Raw genomic sequence first — 17,683 nt, forward strand, 5'->3', positions numbered from 1 at the left:
AGTGTACATGTGTTGAGATGAAAATAGTGATGAGAATGCTATTCGGGTCACCCAAAGAGGAATCAAAAGAGCTATGCTTGAAGTATCACGCTTCACTCAAGTGAGAGAAGGAATTCGGAGTTTGACCTCCATCAATGATCAAGAATCAGGGATGTTGTCTTGTTCACCAAGGTGTTGAAAATCAGGTGGACTGGACACCTAATGCAATTTGAAGACAACTGCTGGACTAGAGCCATTACCGACTGGATTCCATGGGATATCAAAAGAATGTGTGGCCGCCCACCTACAAGATGGTCAGACTTCTTCATCAAGATCCTGAACAGTTTGAGGCTCTTCGTGTTCCTGGAGCGAGCAGATGCCATTGAGCTACACTAGCACATGACAGGGATGAATGGAGACATTACTGGCGCCTGCTTGAGCAAATTGATGAGTAATGGGATGCCAAGTGATCAAGTGAATAATAGTTTGTATAAAACTCTGGGGGCAGCCAGGGGGAGGCCCCAATGGCTCTTCTCCTATCTGCCTGGGTTCTGGGGAACTCTGGGCTGCTCACCCAGCTGGGGCAGCCTGGGTCATGGGGCAGATGGTGGATAAAACAAGGGCCAAGCTGGTTGATTGATCAGATGATGTTTATTCCATTCACCCCATGCGCCTGCCTCAGTCTCTCTGAGCCTCCCATTCTAGTCTCACACTCCCCTCGTTCCTGTCTCCTCCTGTCTCTCCTGCTCATCTCTCCATGCTCCACCTCGCAGCCTGGGCTCTCTCTCTCCACATGCCTGCTCCTGTATTCTTCTTCTACATTCTTCTCTCTCTGTCCCCCTTGCTAGTCTCTCCGTGGTCCACCTTTCCACCCAGCTCTCTCTCTCATCTCTCCAACTCTTCAGTCTCTCCAACTCCGCAGCACACTTGGCTGACACTGCACCCAGTCTGGTAGCCAAATCAACATAAGAAAGCCCTTCATGATTGCCAGGTGGTTCAAGGACGGAAACATCATCTAGGGGTATTCCAAAGCCCTTCCTGACTGTCCAAGGACAAAATACCTCCTAAGGTGTTTTTCTTCGTTCTTTAGTCCAATAAATATCAACATCTTAATACTAGTTATTTTGCATGGATACAGTAAGAGATACATTGAGGCTTGTAGAGCAATTCTTCTGGGAACATCTTGCCACAGACTCAGACTACAGAGCTCAGGCCAGATTAATCATTTCTAACCCTAGCAGGGTCCGAATCTATTTATTACTTTTTGGATCACAACAGCATTTGTCCATGACCAAGCTCTTAACTTATAGTTAAGCATAGGCACATTGGTCAGGCCCATCTCGATGCTAGGGCAGCACATAGCTTACCACTTGCCCTGGTTCCAGCCAGTCCCTTGTCAGGACCTTGCTTTAAGAGCGCACTAGGAAGTAAGGGGAGCTGAGGCTTAGGTCGAGAGAACAGATGCCCAGGAGAAAAATATCACTGAGAGTCATGTCAGAAAAGCATAGCATTTACTGTCTTCTTGTGTCCATACAAAAAGGACTTTGCTCTGAATAAACTATGCAAAGGACTTAGGGAGATGAGAAAAACAATATTTACAAGTCAACAGAGCACAAGGAAAGAAGTTACAAATAAACACTGAGGAATGGGAGTACTGTGATGGCAACAACCCAGAAACCTAAACTACCTGAGGTTATGAAACCAATATTATCCTATAATAGTTTAGACAGCACCCGAGCAGGCTAGGAGATTACCCTGACTTCAAAGCTATACGTGGGAGATACTGGCTGATTGCTTCTCACACTATGGCCACAGCTTATAAATATACCGGTCTTTCTTTCTAATGTACCTATTCATTCCTGATGGACCAGTTAAGCCTTCATGTACCTGCTAAGTGCCCTTAATATGCCTGTAAACACAGACAATGGCTCATGTGTCCAGAGCCAGGCTGGCGGAGTAAAATTTGTGTTGGATAAATTGCCAGCTAATCCTCTTGTTAGGGGCTATGAAGGCCGGCTTGTATCCTGGACAAGTCCCAGTGTCTATCTCATTCTTTGTGATGGAGGTCAAAGATGTCAAACAGATTAGATTTATTGCAGTAGATTGCCACAAGATGACAGAGGAAGAGCACATTATACCAGTACTGGGGAAACTGTATGATTCAAGGGGTATACCATTACTACACCTTGGTAAGTGCATATTGTTTTCTTAAAGTTCTGTGTGCTTCCTAGGTCTGAGCCACAGAAAGTTCTAAAAACTCAAAATCCATTGAAAAAAAAAAGACAGGTTTTATCTCTGCAATATGAGGGAAGAATCAGCAGAGTGGTCCAGGCTTCCTCCTGAACACTGGCTATCCGATGGGATTCAAAGTTGCAAAAATGTAAAGACAGAAAAGCTTCTTATGGAATTTGGGAGGTGCCAGTGCCTATACAAACCAAATGAAGAGACAATGCAGAGGTCAATAATCAGGACCAAGCCTGCCCAGTTGAGCTGTGGAGCTAGAGAAGAACAAGGGGGACCCCATGGAGGTGACTCGAGGGAATTCGAGAAGAGTTCACTGTAAATATGCAGAGCATGAGTCATAGTCAAAAACCTAAGGCCTCAGGGTGTACTTCGGAGTCAAAGGTTTACAGAGAGGAAAGAGCCTGAGGGGTGGTGTGAAAGCAGCCTTAACAGTCCGCAGAGGAACAACAGCTATAGACAGGAAGTCACTGGGGAGAAGGAAGGAATCTCTGGAGGAATCTCACGGGCTCAAACCCAAGGATGCAGGAAGGGCTGCATTCCGCAGGACTGGAGCTTCCTCCAGGCCACCTCTCCAGGCTGCCCGGCTTCCATCACTAGACCAGAAATTTCCTTTCTCATTTTTCTCCTCTGGGTGCCTGGGAAACTAAGCTTAGCCCTGTGGTTCCTCCCTGCTTTCAGCACAGCAGTGGCTGCCTTGGGTTGGCACCACCAGACATGTAGATTCTGAATGACCTGAAACCAGGTAGGTGTGAGAATATGCAGAAACCCAAGCCAGAAGGAGACAGGAAATGTGCCAAGTGGTAAGAGGGGATGTACTAGTCTCTCTCTCTGCCTCTCTCTGTCTCTCTCTCTCTGCCTCTCTCTCTCTGTCTCTCGCTCTCCCTCCCCACAATTTGGGAATGAAAAATAATTTTCATGTGGTATTAAAATATGTTAAATGAAGGAGTTTCATGATTTAAGATTTGATGCAGGTTCTCAAGGTTATAAATTATTTCTTAATTTGAGTGCATGAATTCTTAATGATTGTGGCTTTGTCAATATTCCCAAAGTTGGGTTGGGAGTTTTAGGAGAAAAGCTTCCTGAGCCGGCTCTCACATTAAGCCCTGTCCCAGACTGCCTGCTGCAGGGGGAACCCCAACAATCAGCCCTGCAGGACCCGAGACTCTGTCCCAACCCTTCTTCTCCAGTCTGACCCCACTTTCCCATCTCCTGCTCTGATGAGAAGACTGAGTCAGCTAGAAGCCCAATCTGCAAGGAGAGACTTGAAAGGAGTAATTATATATTTGCAATTTGGAAATTGCTGGAGTTGAGAGATTCAAACTCTATTTGTGGAATGCATAAATAATATACTGATAATTGGCACATTTTTAACATCAGCCTTTCCATTTTCAACACTCATTTAGGACAACTAAGAAAAAAAATTGCCAACAAAATGAAACTAAAATCCTATTTCCCACAGACATCGTTTTTTTTTGTCGTGGTCTCTGCATGATCCCACATTGTCATGGCTCCAAATAACCACAACAAATAAAATAAATAAATAATAAAAGCACAAATAAAACCAGTGAAAAGTGGATTGATTGGATTAATTGTGGTGTATTTGGTCTATTTTTTAATGTGATGTGATTATTGATCTCTTTGTCCTTTATCTTACTCTTAGATTTTTATACTTCCAACTGCCCTTTGAGTCTTGCATTTTTCTTTTCTCTCTCATTCTGTATCAGTGATGTGTTTTTTCAGTATTTCATTGTATGTTATTTCAAAGGGGTGTTATGAAATATTTGAAAAATATTTCAAAGCATATTTTCCCATTATGCTTTTATAAGGGAGCGGGTCCTCCAAAGCAGTGCTTAGGGGTCACTCCTGATGATTGAGCCAACAGAGGTTCTATGTGAGGGCAGCAGAGGGATCAGGTGCTGCTCTGGCCCCATGGTGCTGGGGACCACCAGGACCAGATCCAGCAGTGCTCATGGTTCTATGTCGCAATAGAGATGGAAGCAGGGGTGAGTGCTTGCAAGGTGGGTGCCCCTTCACACCTTGTGCTATCTCCGATGATTTACAGTATGCATTTTTTAATTACCAATGGTTGCTACAAATGAACATATCATTGACATAGAACATACTTACAAGGGCCTATCTTTCTAACTTCCCTGACTCTTATCCTTTGAGCTATTATTACGTCATTCTTATATATGTTATACATTCAGTTATTGTTATTATTTGTGGTTTTAATGGTCATGGTCTCTTAAAAATTTTTTAAATGAAAAGGTCTTTGAAATCTGTTGACATTTAATATTTATATGCATCTTTAGTCTGTCAATAACCCAGTTTTCATTTGCTAGAATTTTTTCTTCAGTTGAAGAAATTTCTTTGTTTCTTTCTTGGTGAGCTTCTCCCTCACCCTCTTCCTCTCCCTCTTCCTCTCTCTCTCTCATGCTCCCTCTCCCTCTCCCTCTCTCCTCTCTCATGATCAGTACTTAAGTTGCTGTCTCACTGTTCTCTGGTTTGCATTCCTCTAGATGACAAGTGAACTACTGCATCAACATTCTCCTGTCTCACTTTTCCCTCTGGTTGCTTTTCTGATCTTTGTTTGTTCTGCTTTTTCTGTTTCAGCATTAGAGGTTTGAATTCCTATACTGAAGTTTTTCTTAGGGTTGACTAAGTTTCTTTGTCTTGTGAATTGATACTGTCCATCAAGTTTTGGAATTAGTCATTAGTTCCTCAAATACCGTCTCCCATTCTCTCTCTCCCCCATGTGCATGAGACTGTTCTTAGGAAATTCTAGACCACCCATTGTCCCACAGGTTTCTGTTCATTCTCTGAGCATCTGCCTTTCTGAAGTTCCACCTTTATAGTCACTACAATACAAACATACATACAGACTGATTTGACAATGATACACACTATCTTCTACCTCATACGGGGACCTCCCATGTCTTCTTTTACTATGCTTACATTTTCTTTGAATTCTTCACACTGTTCCTGAAAGTTCAGCCCATGGCCCTCTCTCATATTTCCACCATTCCTGTTATTTCTGGGTCTCTTCCACAGGGCCCACATTCTTCCCTGATACAGCCACAAATTCCTACTTCTCTGCACACAGTCGTGTTTTCACAGTGTAGCCGACAGTGTGAGGGCCATGCAATTCAGTGTCTATACTTGGCAATTTTAAGGCTCATTAATTTCTAGAACAGCCTGATCCTTTTGAAGATTGCGGTTAACTTTTTTCAAGGTAGGGTAGACTCATCATCCTCCAAGCATCAGGCCTGCGTAATCCTGAAACCTGGCCTTAGTGGATGTTCAGTGGAATCTGCCGAGTGCTCTGGCTTTGAATCCATGATTGCTGAATTTTTCAGCAGATTCCGCTGAAGCCCCACAAAGACCTGGCTGTAGGAATACACAGGTCTGACCCTCAGAGGACCACTAGTCTAGTTCCACTCAGCCCCAGCCTCCCAGAGCAGGAGGTTCCACCCCAAACAGACAGAGAAGGCTACAGGGACTAAGGGATTGGGAGAAAGCCAGACTGCCCCTGTAACTGTTTCCCAGCCCCCTTTCTGCACTGTTTTTCTCCTCTGATGCTCTACCCTGCATCTTCTAGTTCTGCAGCTGCCGAAAACTCTGACCACTGTTTTCTGGCTCAGTAAACCAAGCTCCCCACCCCTGGGACTAGAAGGACTGTTCCAGTGAGCAGTAATAGGCATATTCGTGTATAGTAACATCAGTAATAGGAATATTACTGGTAATAATATTAGTCATAATGGGAACAGGAAGGCCTCATGTGCCTTCCTTATTGCCGAATGCTTAGCCGTGAGCTCCCATGTCGACACTCAAAGCAACAGTTATAGATTTTCTCAAATCCCATAGAGTGTTTATAGGGGAGGATGATCCTGCTATGTAACTTCTTCCTGGCCTAAGCAGGACAGTTGAAACTTTTAGACTATAAGTTATAAATATTTTATAATAAGTGTTTAAACTGAAAATTTTAATTATAATGAGTTTTGTTAATTGGGGCTGGAGCAATAGCACAGTGGGTAGGGTGTTTGCCTTGCACGTGACTGACCTGGCTTCGATTCCTCCCTCCCTCTCGGAGAGCCCACCCTGCTACCGAGAGTATCCTACCCACATGGCATAGCCTGGCAAGCTCTCTGTGGCGTATTCGAAATGCCAAAAACAGTGACAACAAGTCTCACTATGGAGACGTTACTGGTGCCCGCTCAAGCAAATCAATGAACAATGGGACGACAGTGCTAGAGTGCTTTATTAATTGAATACTTAAATTCAAATTTGAAATAAAAACTTTGGGGGTGGAATTTACATGTGGTGGTACTTGGGGCTTACTCCTGGCTCAGTAATCATTCCTGGGTAGCTTTGGATCATATGTGGTGCCAGGGATAGAATCAGGCCAGTCACATGCAAAGTACTAGGGTTCCAGCCCCCAAATTTTAATGATAAAAATTTCACATCACAAATTGTTAGGTTTCAGGGACCAGAGAGAGAGGACACAATAGGCTGAGCATATGCCTTGCACACAAGAGCCTCGGTTTGACCCATGGCACCACAGACTGCCCCGACTACCCTTAGGACCAACCCCTGGGCATGGAAGGTCTCCAAGGACTATGGAGTGTGCCTCCGAAAACCAACAAAAGAAATGTTTTCAATAGTTCGACTAAACCAGCACCCTACTGGCTTCATTTACTGGGAAAGAACTGTAAATCAGAAAGGACTTGGAACCTTGGGATGGACAAAGCCTGGGGGGTGAGAGGGCTGTCCATAGTGGCGTGGGCACTGGGATTGAGTGGCAGTTAGCAAAGCCAGATGAAAACATGTGCTCATCTCTCACTGGACCTCAGCTCTGAGACTAACCGAACCCACCTGGGAGGCAGTACAGGTCACGCACCTGTATAGGAAAGCGTCAGAGGCCCCTGGAGGAAACAAATTTAGTATGGACAATTGGGGCTGCAAGTGTGCACCAGAGGAGAACAGCATAAGAGATTGCCATGACTTTAATATCTAGTTTAGTTTAGACAATGTGGGCTGTGAAAGTGTGCGCCCAGCAGCTCAGAGAGACACCATTGACTTCCATCCCCTGAAGATCCTCCCTGACTAGGTATGGCCCTGCAGTCACAGCCTGCCCTGCTCAGGGACGGCGACACTAGCTCACCCCCTGGTTCAGCCTCTATGTCCATTTTGTTCTTGAGACCAGACTCTACAAGTAAGGGCTAAAGGTGCTGTTTGGACTGGCTTTTAGAGTTGATCACCAACACACCAAGCATCCTTCATCCCCAGAACTGAGAAAAACAGGTAGGGGTCACAAGCCTTTCCTCGCCTTGAGCTACAGTGGCAGAGAATGGTTCAGTGAGTTATAATCTCCTGCCTCTGCTCAAGGATGAAGTCTGAATGGATGAGAAAGGAAACTTCTAAGCAACTTGCAGAGAAAAACTGCTGAGCACATAGAAAAGCAATCAATCAACACGACACACATTTACACAGTTACCTTGTATACAGGTAGTGTTTTCGGTGCACTTAAAGGCAATTTCAAAGAAAAAAACCCAGACTTTTAAATTTCGAATATCCAATTCAACTCTCAGGCAAATTTGTCAGGGAAAAATACACTGGTTGCTGGTTCAGATGAAGTACTTGGGAAAACAAAGTAGGGAAAAGCTGAAAAACAACCCCAGAGTTGCTATGTGAAATACATAGTCAAAAGTCTCCAAAAGCCAAGGTGATAGGTGTCTTAAAAACTGCTAGGATCTGGGAGGGCGGGGGGAGGGAGGAAAGAATAATAGATTTCTAACATACCCAATAAACATACAGCTACTAGCTAGATGACAGGAGCAGAGAAGAAACCAAAGAGCTAAAATCATGATGAAGTCTCACCTTTTTGAGTCTTAGAGTCAGTTTTCTGTGAAAGTACCAGGGATGTTTCACTTTCTCGAGTTAGCATTTGCTCTATTTGTTAATCCTTTCACTTTCAATTTCCACAGAAGCCTTTACTTGTTAATCTTAATGCTTGTATTTTGTTCAGTCTGAGATATTAAAGATAGAAGATTTCTGTGGCTTTTGCGGGCTGCAGTGATAGTACAGCAGGTAGGGCATTTGCCTTGCACACAGTCAACCCAGTTCGATTCCCAGTATCCAGTATGTTCCCCTGAGCCCCACCAGGGGTATTTTCTGAGTGCAGTGCCAGGAGTAAGCCCTGAGCATTCCAGATTGGCCCCCAAACAAAGACAAACAAAAAATACTCCTCTCGGTTTTTGTAAAAAAGATGGGCTTCTTCCATAGAAAGCAAGACGTTAGAACATTCTTGAAACCGTCAGTAGATTCTATCCCAGGGACTCAAAAATTACTGGAGGGTCAAGTGGAAACACAAAACCAAACAATTAAGAATCTATTTCTACATTTACGGTATGAAACATATCACTATGAACTTGATAAATAAAGGTGTCCTTATAACATAATTTTTTTTAAAAAAGATGAATAGGATGAAAGGGAAGAAGCAAATGAAAATTATGTCATATAAATATGCTTCTATACTATCAGTCATTGAACTCACTTTTATATAACACTTCATAGACGGCTATGAAAGAGTGTTGCAAAGATACAAAAGAATGATAAAATTTGAATGCTGTCTGGGAAGTATTACTGCATTATTCCTACTACTGTGTGTGGGTGAGATTGAAGATTGCTTTCCCAAACAATACGGCCATCAATGATGGATTTTTAAGTCAGTGTCTTCCTAAGACAATGACTCACAGGTTACTCACAAGCAGGAAGATATGACTTAGTATGTGGGCCACTTCCTGCCAAGTCTCAAAAGGACGCTTGGAATCTGGTTCCGGCACTGACTTCTGGTTTCAAAGCACGTTGACACTGATTCTCTTTTTCCCTTGATTCAAGTTTCAGAAGTCAAGTTAGCAGAAGACCAGAACATCCTCTGTGTGCTCTGAGAGGCTGGCCTTTAGTTTCTGTGACGGATAGATGGACCAGGGAGCAGTAGGCATCCTGTGTGTGTTGATGCACTGATGCTTTGGGCCCGGAGGCTAACAGCTTTCCTAAAGAAATGGCAGAGCAGAGAACAGAAACTTCCAGATGCTGTACTCATTCTTCCAAAGAGCAAATGGCTGGGTGTTTGCACCCTTCAGGTTCACACCGAGGAAAATTCAATGAGAAAATCAACAAAAGGACAGGGAAAGACTTTTCAACCCTAAAGCTGCTTAGCTGGCAAAGAAGGGCCAGAATCGACACTCAATACCACACACTGTCAGGAAAATGCCAATTAAGACTTCACTGAGCCTCTTTTGACACCAATTAAAATAGTTTCAACAAAAATATAGTGGCAAATGCTGGAGAGGATGTGGGGAAGCTTCATTTTATATGCATTGCAGGTGGGCATGCACAAAATTCCACTTATTCTGGAGGTAAAGGTGGCACTTACTTAAACAGTAAAACAAACTGAACATATATTTCCATATAATTTAACAGTCATAATCCAGAAATGAAAATTTCTTATCACTAAAACCCAGCACACTAATTGTTAAGGACTAAATTATACCCTCCTCAATTCTTAGGGTGTACCTTCAACTTCCACGATGATTATATTTGACACTAGATCCCTTAAGGAGCTAACTATGGTTAAATGAGGTCATTGGGGGGTCACATCCAAGAGGACTGGTGTCTTTATCAGAAAAGATAGAGGCAATGTAGATGCATGGTCTCCCTTCGCTCCTTCCTCCCTCCTTCCCATATTCCCTCCCTTCCTCCTTCCCTCCCTCCCTCACTTTCTCTTTCTCTCTCTCTCTCTCTCTCTCTCTCTCTCTCTCTCTCTCTCTCTCTCTCTCACACACACACACACACACACTAAGAGACGATATGTTCAGTACAAATTGTCTACAAGTCAGCCAGAGAAGTGTCACCACCACCACCAACCAACCCACCAGCTCTTTGACCTCAGTCCTATGGCCTTGAGATCCAAGAGAAATGCATTTCCATGTGTAGGCATTCTCAGTCTATGATATTTCCTGACATGTTATTTGGAGTTGCTTTATTGGTCTAATAGACAAAAGTTAGAGACATCCAAAGTTCCTCTGGGTGAGTGGCTCATCCTGCTGTGGAATATTACTCAGCAACAAAATGGAATTAACTATTGATCCAGCATACAAGTTGGATGGTTCTTGAGGCTAGTGGGGGGCGGGGGAGGGAGAAAAAGCCAGTCTCAAGGGGATAAAGTCTCTATGGCTCAGTTTAAATAACATTCTCAAGAGGAAGAAAAATACACAAAATACAGACTAGAGGTTGCTAAAGGTTAAGGAAATGTGGATGACGATAAAGGGGAGGTGGCAAGAAGGGATCCTTGTGATGGGAGGGTTCAGTGTCCTTATGAAGTTGATGGTTACAAAGCATATGCCTGTGACAAAATGGCACTGAGCACGCCCACGGCTGCACCAATTCCAATGTCTGGTTGGGACAGGATGGCAGTTATGGAAGACTCAATTATCAGAGGGGAGTAGGGGAGGGGTCACCCCAAGAGTCTACTCTGTCTTGCAGTTTCTGACTATTATTTCAAAATGATTGACACATTTTCCCAATAATTCTTTATCTGAGTATCTTGTCCTAATTGTTTCAAACTTAAAAATGGTACGAAATTAACATAAAAGTATGGTTGCCTGGATGACATTTATTTCAGTACTTTGTTGTAACCTGGTAAGCCTTGCTCCTGTCCATGCTTCTGGTGGACAAAGTTACTGAATCACCATGGAGGGCCCCTCTGCCACTTGTGTCCTTTTGCTCTTTCTAGTCTTCCTCCGCCCATGCCACCCCACTGCTCCCCCTTTGCCCCTTAATTCTGTTGCCAAAGTCCAAGGTCCTGTTTGCATTGAAACCAGGCCTTTGACTGCAATGACTGCATCCCAGCTTTAGAATTTACGAGAAGCTGACCTATCCAGCAACATGCCGTGATCACCTTGACATAAATGATGCTCTGCAACATACATGTTGGTAAGAGGAAACCTGCTGAGATGCAGGATCTTAGTTCTCCCAGTCTCATGACACAGTCCCCAGTTTGGAAAAACTTGGAGAAGCCCATGACTGGACTAAAATGGACTCCATCACTAGATTTGGGGGGAGGAAGAGAGGGAGTGAGGGAGAGAGAGAATCATTTGGATTGTTGGAAAATGGGATTCATCCAATCACGGTGTGTGGTCTGTGTAGATCAAACAGTACCACCACCAACAGCCCACCACCAAACCTCCAGAACTGCATAAATTATTAGTAGTTCTCCCAGCATTTATGAGTGCATCTCCCTCAATGAGAGAGGGTGGGGGAGGCTGGGAGGGAGGGAGAGACAGAGACACAGAGAAGAAAGTAAGCATACCTTACATTGTATACAGCAGAACAGTGAGGAAAAATGACAGTGATGATGACTAACATCACTTAGTAAATGTTTATGACATGCCAACTCTTCTAGGGACATTATGCCCACTGTTCCCTTTATTATTTATACTAATGCAACCCTGATTCATATTGAGAGCTAATGAGGGTCCAGCATTCTGCTTTGATGAACATTATTTCATTTAGCTCCTTTTTGCATCCGCAAGAGAACATAGAAGTTGAGAGGGTGAAGTAATTTCCCCAGGTTTATTAAAGCAGAAAGAGAGAGCACAGAGTTCTTTCCTAGGTGGAAGACATGGCAATCAGACTTGCTCCAGGCACGATAATTTCTCTGGATACACACAGTGGGGGGGGTGGGGGGGGGGATGAGCTTCTAGCCAGGGGCTGACTCAGCATCTGGATTCTTTTTCTGTCTGATAAAGGTGCTCGAGAGAGAATGAGTAAATATCAATGAATAGTGGACTGGCCAGGGGAAGGGTGGACAAGGGAACTTCCCCAGTCCACCTGCTTCCTTCACCCTGTAACTCAGTAGCTGCCTATAGAAGTGGAGTCTGATTTCAGTTCAGTTATCGATAGAAATGGGAGAAGGGCATATCAAGTGGAAATGTATTCATGTCCCTGAGAAAATACTGTTGAGTAAATTAGAATTTCATTAGGCATACATATTTCAACAAACACCTTCCTACTTTTCCTCGGAAAACTTTCTAATGTAAGGGAAATACTCTTAAAAGACCACAATAGACACCTATTTTCTTTGATCCCAAGTTATCTGAGGACCCAGTACAGACCACTGTCTCCTATCCTCTCTGCAGATACACCAAAAATATCTAGGGACTGCACGAGGAAATATCCTATGGCAATAGAATGTCCTTGTTATAACAGAACATCTACTTCCTGGGAGGGAAAAGACCTATATAGGAAAGTGACAGGAAGTGGCCCTTGGTACTCAGGGAATTTCCCACAGTGCTGGGAAAACTCAAACTGTTCAGAAGTTTGATTTGAGAGGGGAATAACAGAGACTGAGATAGAGAACAAGGGTTTATAACTGCCAAGCAGAGGCAAACGTCTCTGAGCACAGGTCTGGAGCAGTGGGAGTAGAGAGGAGATGCAGAGTGTGGCTGGGTGGACTTAGAGGTCTAAAGTCTCTCAGGAAGCTGAAAGGGACTTGGGATGGGATGTGGCAGACAGACTGGGAGGATCAAAGGCAGCAGAGAAGCCAAGGTCACAGACCCTATCTCCCGCAGGTCCCACCGGCCATGAAGACTGTCGGCAATTCTCAGAACTTGCCTGGGACCCCACTTTTTCATCTGAGTAAAATAGCTGGCATCAATTGGGCTGAAGGGGTGACTAGGTTAGGTTTTTACAGTCTAATAATAATGCTGCCTTGCATGTGTGTTCGAAGGAGGTCTCAGCTGGTTCTCCTCCCTGCTGTGAACACAATCGAGGCTCCCCAGGAGAGCACAGATATTTTGGAGCCAGTGAAGGAGTGAATATGAATAATCATAGACCTAGGGAACCTTCAGGGGTCTTAGAGAACCAGGTTATTAATTTTATGGTGCAATGTTTTCTTCCATTTTATAAACTAACTTCAAAAGGCATAAAGATCATTTCTGCTTGCATGTATGTTACTTCTTGGAGACCCTGGAATCATGTAAATGGCAAAACATCAACACACCTTAATGGTATCTCTAGCAGGGCTCACGTTAGTTTACAGAAACAACAATATATGGACAGCAAGTAGCCCCTTCCTGCTCCATAGGATTCTGTCCACTCTCTAAGATGGACTGTCCATGAGGTGGACTATAGGAACTGGGATCAGGATGGTGAGGGGGAAGTGATTTTTGACTCTTTCCTTATACTTTAGGCAAAATTGCACTTGGGGAAGATCACAGACCTAATGGTGAATGCTAAAACACTCCAATTTCTAAGTGGAATGCAATTAAAACCAAGATCTGTAAACAGCCCCAGTGTCGCAGAACAGATGAAGAAACACAGTGACAAAGAAGGAAAAAAAAATCAGGCAGTTTAGCACTCCCTGCATGGATCTGGAGAGTCTCATGCTGAGCGAAGTTAGTCAGAGGAGAGGGACAGACACAGCATGAAGTCTCTCGTATGTGGTATGTGGAGAAATACAGTATGGGAATGACAAACAGGAAAGACAATCAAACCTAAGACCTGGTCTTCAGAACATGGTGGCTATGGAGAGGGGAACTTGGGAGACCAGGGTAGATGTAAGTAGATTCTCTGGGGAGTGGCAGGTGTAACACTGGACAATATTGCTTTGATATTGTAAAACAGTGTCAAAAATATAAAAAAAAATCAAAACACTGGACCACATTCAAATCACATGCTTCAAAACTAAAAATATGGGACTGGAGCAATAGCACAGCGGGTAGGGCGCTTGCCTTGCATGCGCCCAACCCAGGTTCAGTTCCCAGCATCCCATATGGTCCCCTGAGCACCGCCAGTGGTAATTCCTGAGTGTAGAGCCAGGCATAACCCTTGTGCATCGCCAGGTGTGACCCAAAAAGAATTAAAAAAAAAAACTAAAAATATATCAAAACATGCTCATTATGTTTATAGGACTATAAAGCACAAAGCATAAGGAATGAAACACACTGAAACTTTCAGAGGAAGAACCTTTCTTCCTGGGGTGGAAAAAATGCTGTTGCCAAAGTGAGACAGTAAGGCCAAATGCAACAGAGCCTGAGAATTGGTCTACAGACTCAGCCGACCGTAGCAGGCTAGAGTGGACAGGGTCTGAGGAAGGGATACAGACCTGAGCTGACCAGAGGGAACTGGAGTGGACAGGGGCTAACAGAAGGAGGGTCATAGACCTGAGCTGACCAGAGGGGGCTGAAGTGGACAGGAGCTGAGGGAAGGACACTGGTGGAGACTGAGGGTTGGAAGCTATACACTGAGACCCTATCATTGACAGGATTGTTAATTGGGCAGAGTTGTTTTTCACTGTTGTACCAATCCACCCCCAGACCAGGACTCAGAAATCTGGTGTCCAGGCCATTGGCAGCAGAAATCAGCCTACCTACCATGGAGGCCTGAAATTTGCTGCCCCATCTGGCTCAGTTGAGGAGCCATCCAGGCCATACTAGGTGCTCCTGCGGGTAGAGAGAAATGGTGCAGGGGAACAAAATTGACCTAGATATCTTAAAAGAAATGAGTGCTCACTTTGGCAGCACATATACTAAAATTTGAACAATACAGAGATTAGCATGACTCTTTCACAGGATGATATTCAAATTCATGAAGCATTCCATTTTGGGGGGGGACATATGAAAGAAAAGATGGTATAAAACTAATATCCAAGGCCAGGGAAAACAGGCCAGGAGGACTGGTCAATGGTTGGTCAATGGTGTGCGAGGTGGAGGGTGGTTAGGATAGAGGAGGATCCATTATGACAACACTAGTTGTAAATGATCACTCTAGACAAGAACTGAGTGTTGAAGGCAGGTAAAGAGATGTACATGATAACCTTTCAACATCTGTATTGCAAACCAGAATGCCTAAAATGAGAGGGAGAAAGAGAAAGAGAGCCCACCATAGAGGCAAGCTGGGGGGCTGGGGTGGGGATGATTTGAGGGTATGGGAGGGAACCTGGGACACTGGTGCTGGGAAATTACACAGGTGGAGGGATGGGTGTTGGAACATTGTATGACTGAAACACAATCATAAACAATTTTGTAATGCTCTATCTTACAGTGATTCAATTTTAAAAAGTAAATAAAAAGTAAAAATATATGACATGAAAAGAACTGGGGTTGGAGGGTGGGGAAGGAAAGAGCACCCAGGTCAGGGAAGGTAGACTAAGCCAACCGGATATTTGAGACAGTATGATATAACTGTTCAAGTACTATACTAACATTCGACTCACATAATGTTTTTCAACCTTTTTCCAGGCCCTCTGACCCTGATTCCTTCTTGGTACCTCTCTGCTTTACCAGATAAACTCAGTTTTGTGCAAGGGGCCCCGTTTATGGTTTTCACCTGTGACTCCTTTGGAATAGCCTGGGGCCATTAGTAAACAACATTTTAATTTTTTTTAATATCTTGGCTGCACCTGGCTGAGGTCAGGGCTCACTCCTGGCTCTGAACTCAGGGATCACTCCTGCAGTGCTTGGGGGACCCTATGGGGTTCCAGGGATCAAACTGGGTCACATACATGCAAGGCAAGTGCCTTACCTATTGTACAATCTTGCTAGCCCCAGCAAATATTTTGAGTGAAGGGGAGGGGAGGAGATGTGTGTATTGACAAAATAAATAAATGTGTGGTGTGGGCTCTCCCACCACATGCATTTGGTGGCCATGTGCCACTTCCCCATCCCAGCCTGCAACTGCTGCCAACAGACTCGTGAGGGAGGGAAGAGAGCAGCCAGGCTGGTCAGTGATCACCCACCGTTTATTCCATTCTCCCCACGTGCCTGTTCCACTTTCACTGAGCACCCCATTCCAGTCTCACACTCCACTCATTCCAATCTCCTACTTTCCCCCATGCTACTCTCCCCATGCCCAGCCTTGCCTTAGTCTAGAGCCCAACCACCAAAGGTTGGGGGAGCAACTACACCTAGGTCAGATAGCACAATCAACATGTTTAAAGCCCTTCCCTTCCTTCCAGGGAAGCTCTTCTAAGACAAAGATCTCTTCATGCTAGGAGATTCATTCAAGGGTGAATTTCATCTAAGGGCATACTTTTTCTTTCCTTAGTCCATAAACAATCATCTTAGGCTCAGTTACTTCTTAATAATATTTCTAGTCATTTTGTATAAACACAGTAAGAGATATATTAATCTTATGGGGTGACTCTCCTGGGGACATCCAGCTACAGATCCCAGACTACAGGCCTCAGGCAAGATTAGCCCTTCCTAATCCTACCATGGTCCTGGTTCAATCACTTCTCTTTGGAGCATGACAGAATTCGTCTTCAACCATGCTCTTATAAGTTTTATGGCACTTGGCCTGTCCCATTTCTTGACAGGCTAGCTCAGAGGTTGCCCTGGGTCCTTCCTGTCCCTTTGTCAGGACACTGCTTTGGGGTGCTAGGAACTAAGTGTAAGTGAGGCTTAAGTTGAGTAAATGCAACAGATATCCAGGAATAAATATTATTTGGAGTCATTTAACTCCCAGGTTACAAAAGCATAGCATAAACTGTTCCCCTGTGTCTATAAAAAAAGGACATTACTCCAAAGTAAACTATGCATAAGACATAAAGAAAATAGGAGAGCAATTTTCATTTACAAATACAAATCCAGAGATCTCTGAAGAATTTGACTTTACAAGTTATAGGGTCTGATTTGGGAATAATGGTGATTTTAGGAGAAGCAGAGTACAGAAAAGAGGTTAAAGATAAACACAGACAAACAGGAATGCCTTGAGAGCACTGTGAATGGCTTAATCCAATAAATCTAAGCTCCCTGCAGCAAGGGAGAAAAGACAAACCAATGTTATCCTACAGAAACAGACAGTGGAGAAAATGAATAAGAAACTTTTTGGTAAGGACACGAGCTTAAGAAGTTTGGAAAACAATTCACCTGACTTTGTACTCAATGACTTGTTGGACTAAGTGAAGGATTTTGGAGGGAAAAGTTATGAAGGAGAGATTAGTAGGTTACAAGGCCAACGTAATTCAATACCAAGAGTCTGCCACCCAGACCAATTTACATTCAGGCAACATTTCAACATGTGGAAAACATGAGGAGCAAATGAAATCGTTTGACAGAAGAGTCAAACAAAATCTAATAAAGGAGTTTTCCCCCAAGTGACATGGTATAACAGAAAAATAATGTAGGTTTTATTCCCCCACCCCAATTCCTCACCCATATCTAAAAAAGAGTCATTTTCTAGGTGTGAAAATTTTAATATATGAATACTAGTTCATTTTCATCTCTGACACATAGAGTAAATGCCCACATTCACCACAGGTCCAAGGCTAAAATAACAGATGGCGTTGAGAATCCGATGGAAATCACTGAGTACTGTAATTCTCTTTTCTGACTACTATAACAGGATGTTTAATATAGAGCAGCATGTGTTGACTGGGCTTGAATGTAAAAAGAATAAT

The 17,683-nt window shown here is 43.8% G+C and overlaps 1 protein-coding gene and 1 pseudogene across 2 annotated transcripts in view; one reads left to right on the forward strand and one right to left on the reverse strand.

Annotated features, from left to right (window-relative positions):
* Positions 1-17,683, reverse strand: part of GABRG3 (gamma-aminobutyric acid type A receptor subunit gamma3) — a 449,853-nt gene that overhangs the window by 289,130 nt on the left and 143,040 nt on the right. The gene's annotated exons all lie outside the window — the stretch shown is intronic.
* Positions 14,789-14,888, forward strand: LOC130033257 (uncharacterized; annotated as a pseudogene).

The sequence above is a fragment of the Sorex fumeus genome, unplaced genomic scaffold (genome assembly GCF_029834395.1).
Source record: "Sorex fumeus unplaced genomic scaffold, SorFum_2.1 ptg000051l, whole genome shotgun sequence".
NCBI lineage: Eukaryota > Metazoa > Chordata > Mammalia > Eulipotyphla > Soricidae > Sorex > Sorex fumeus.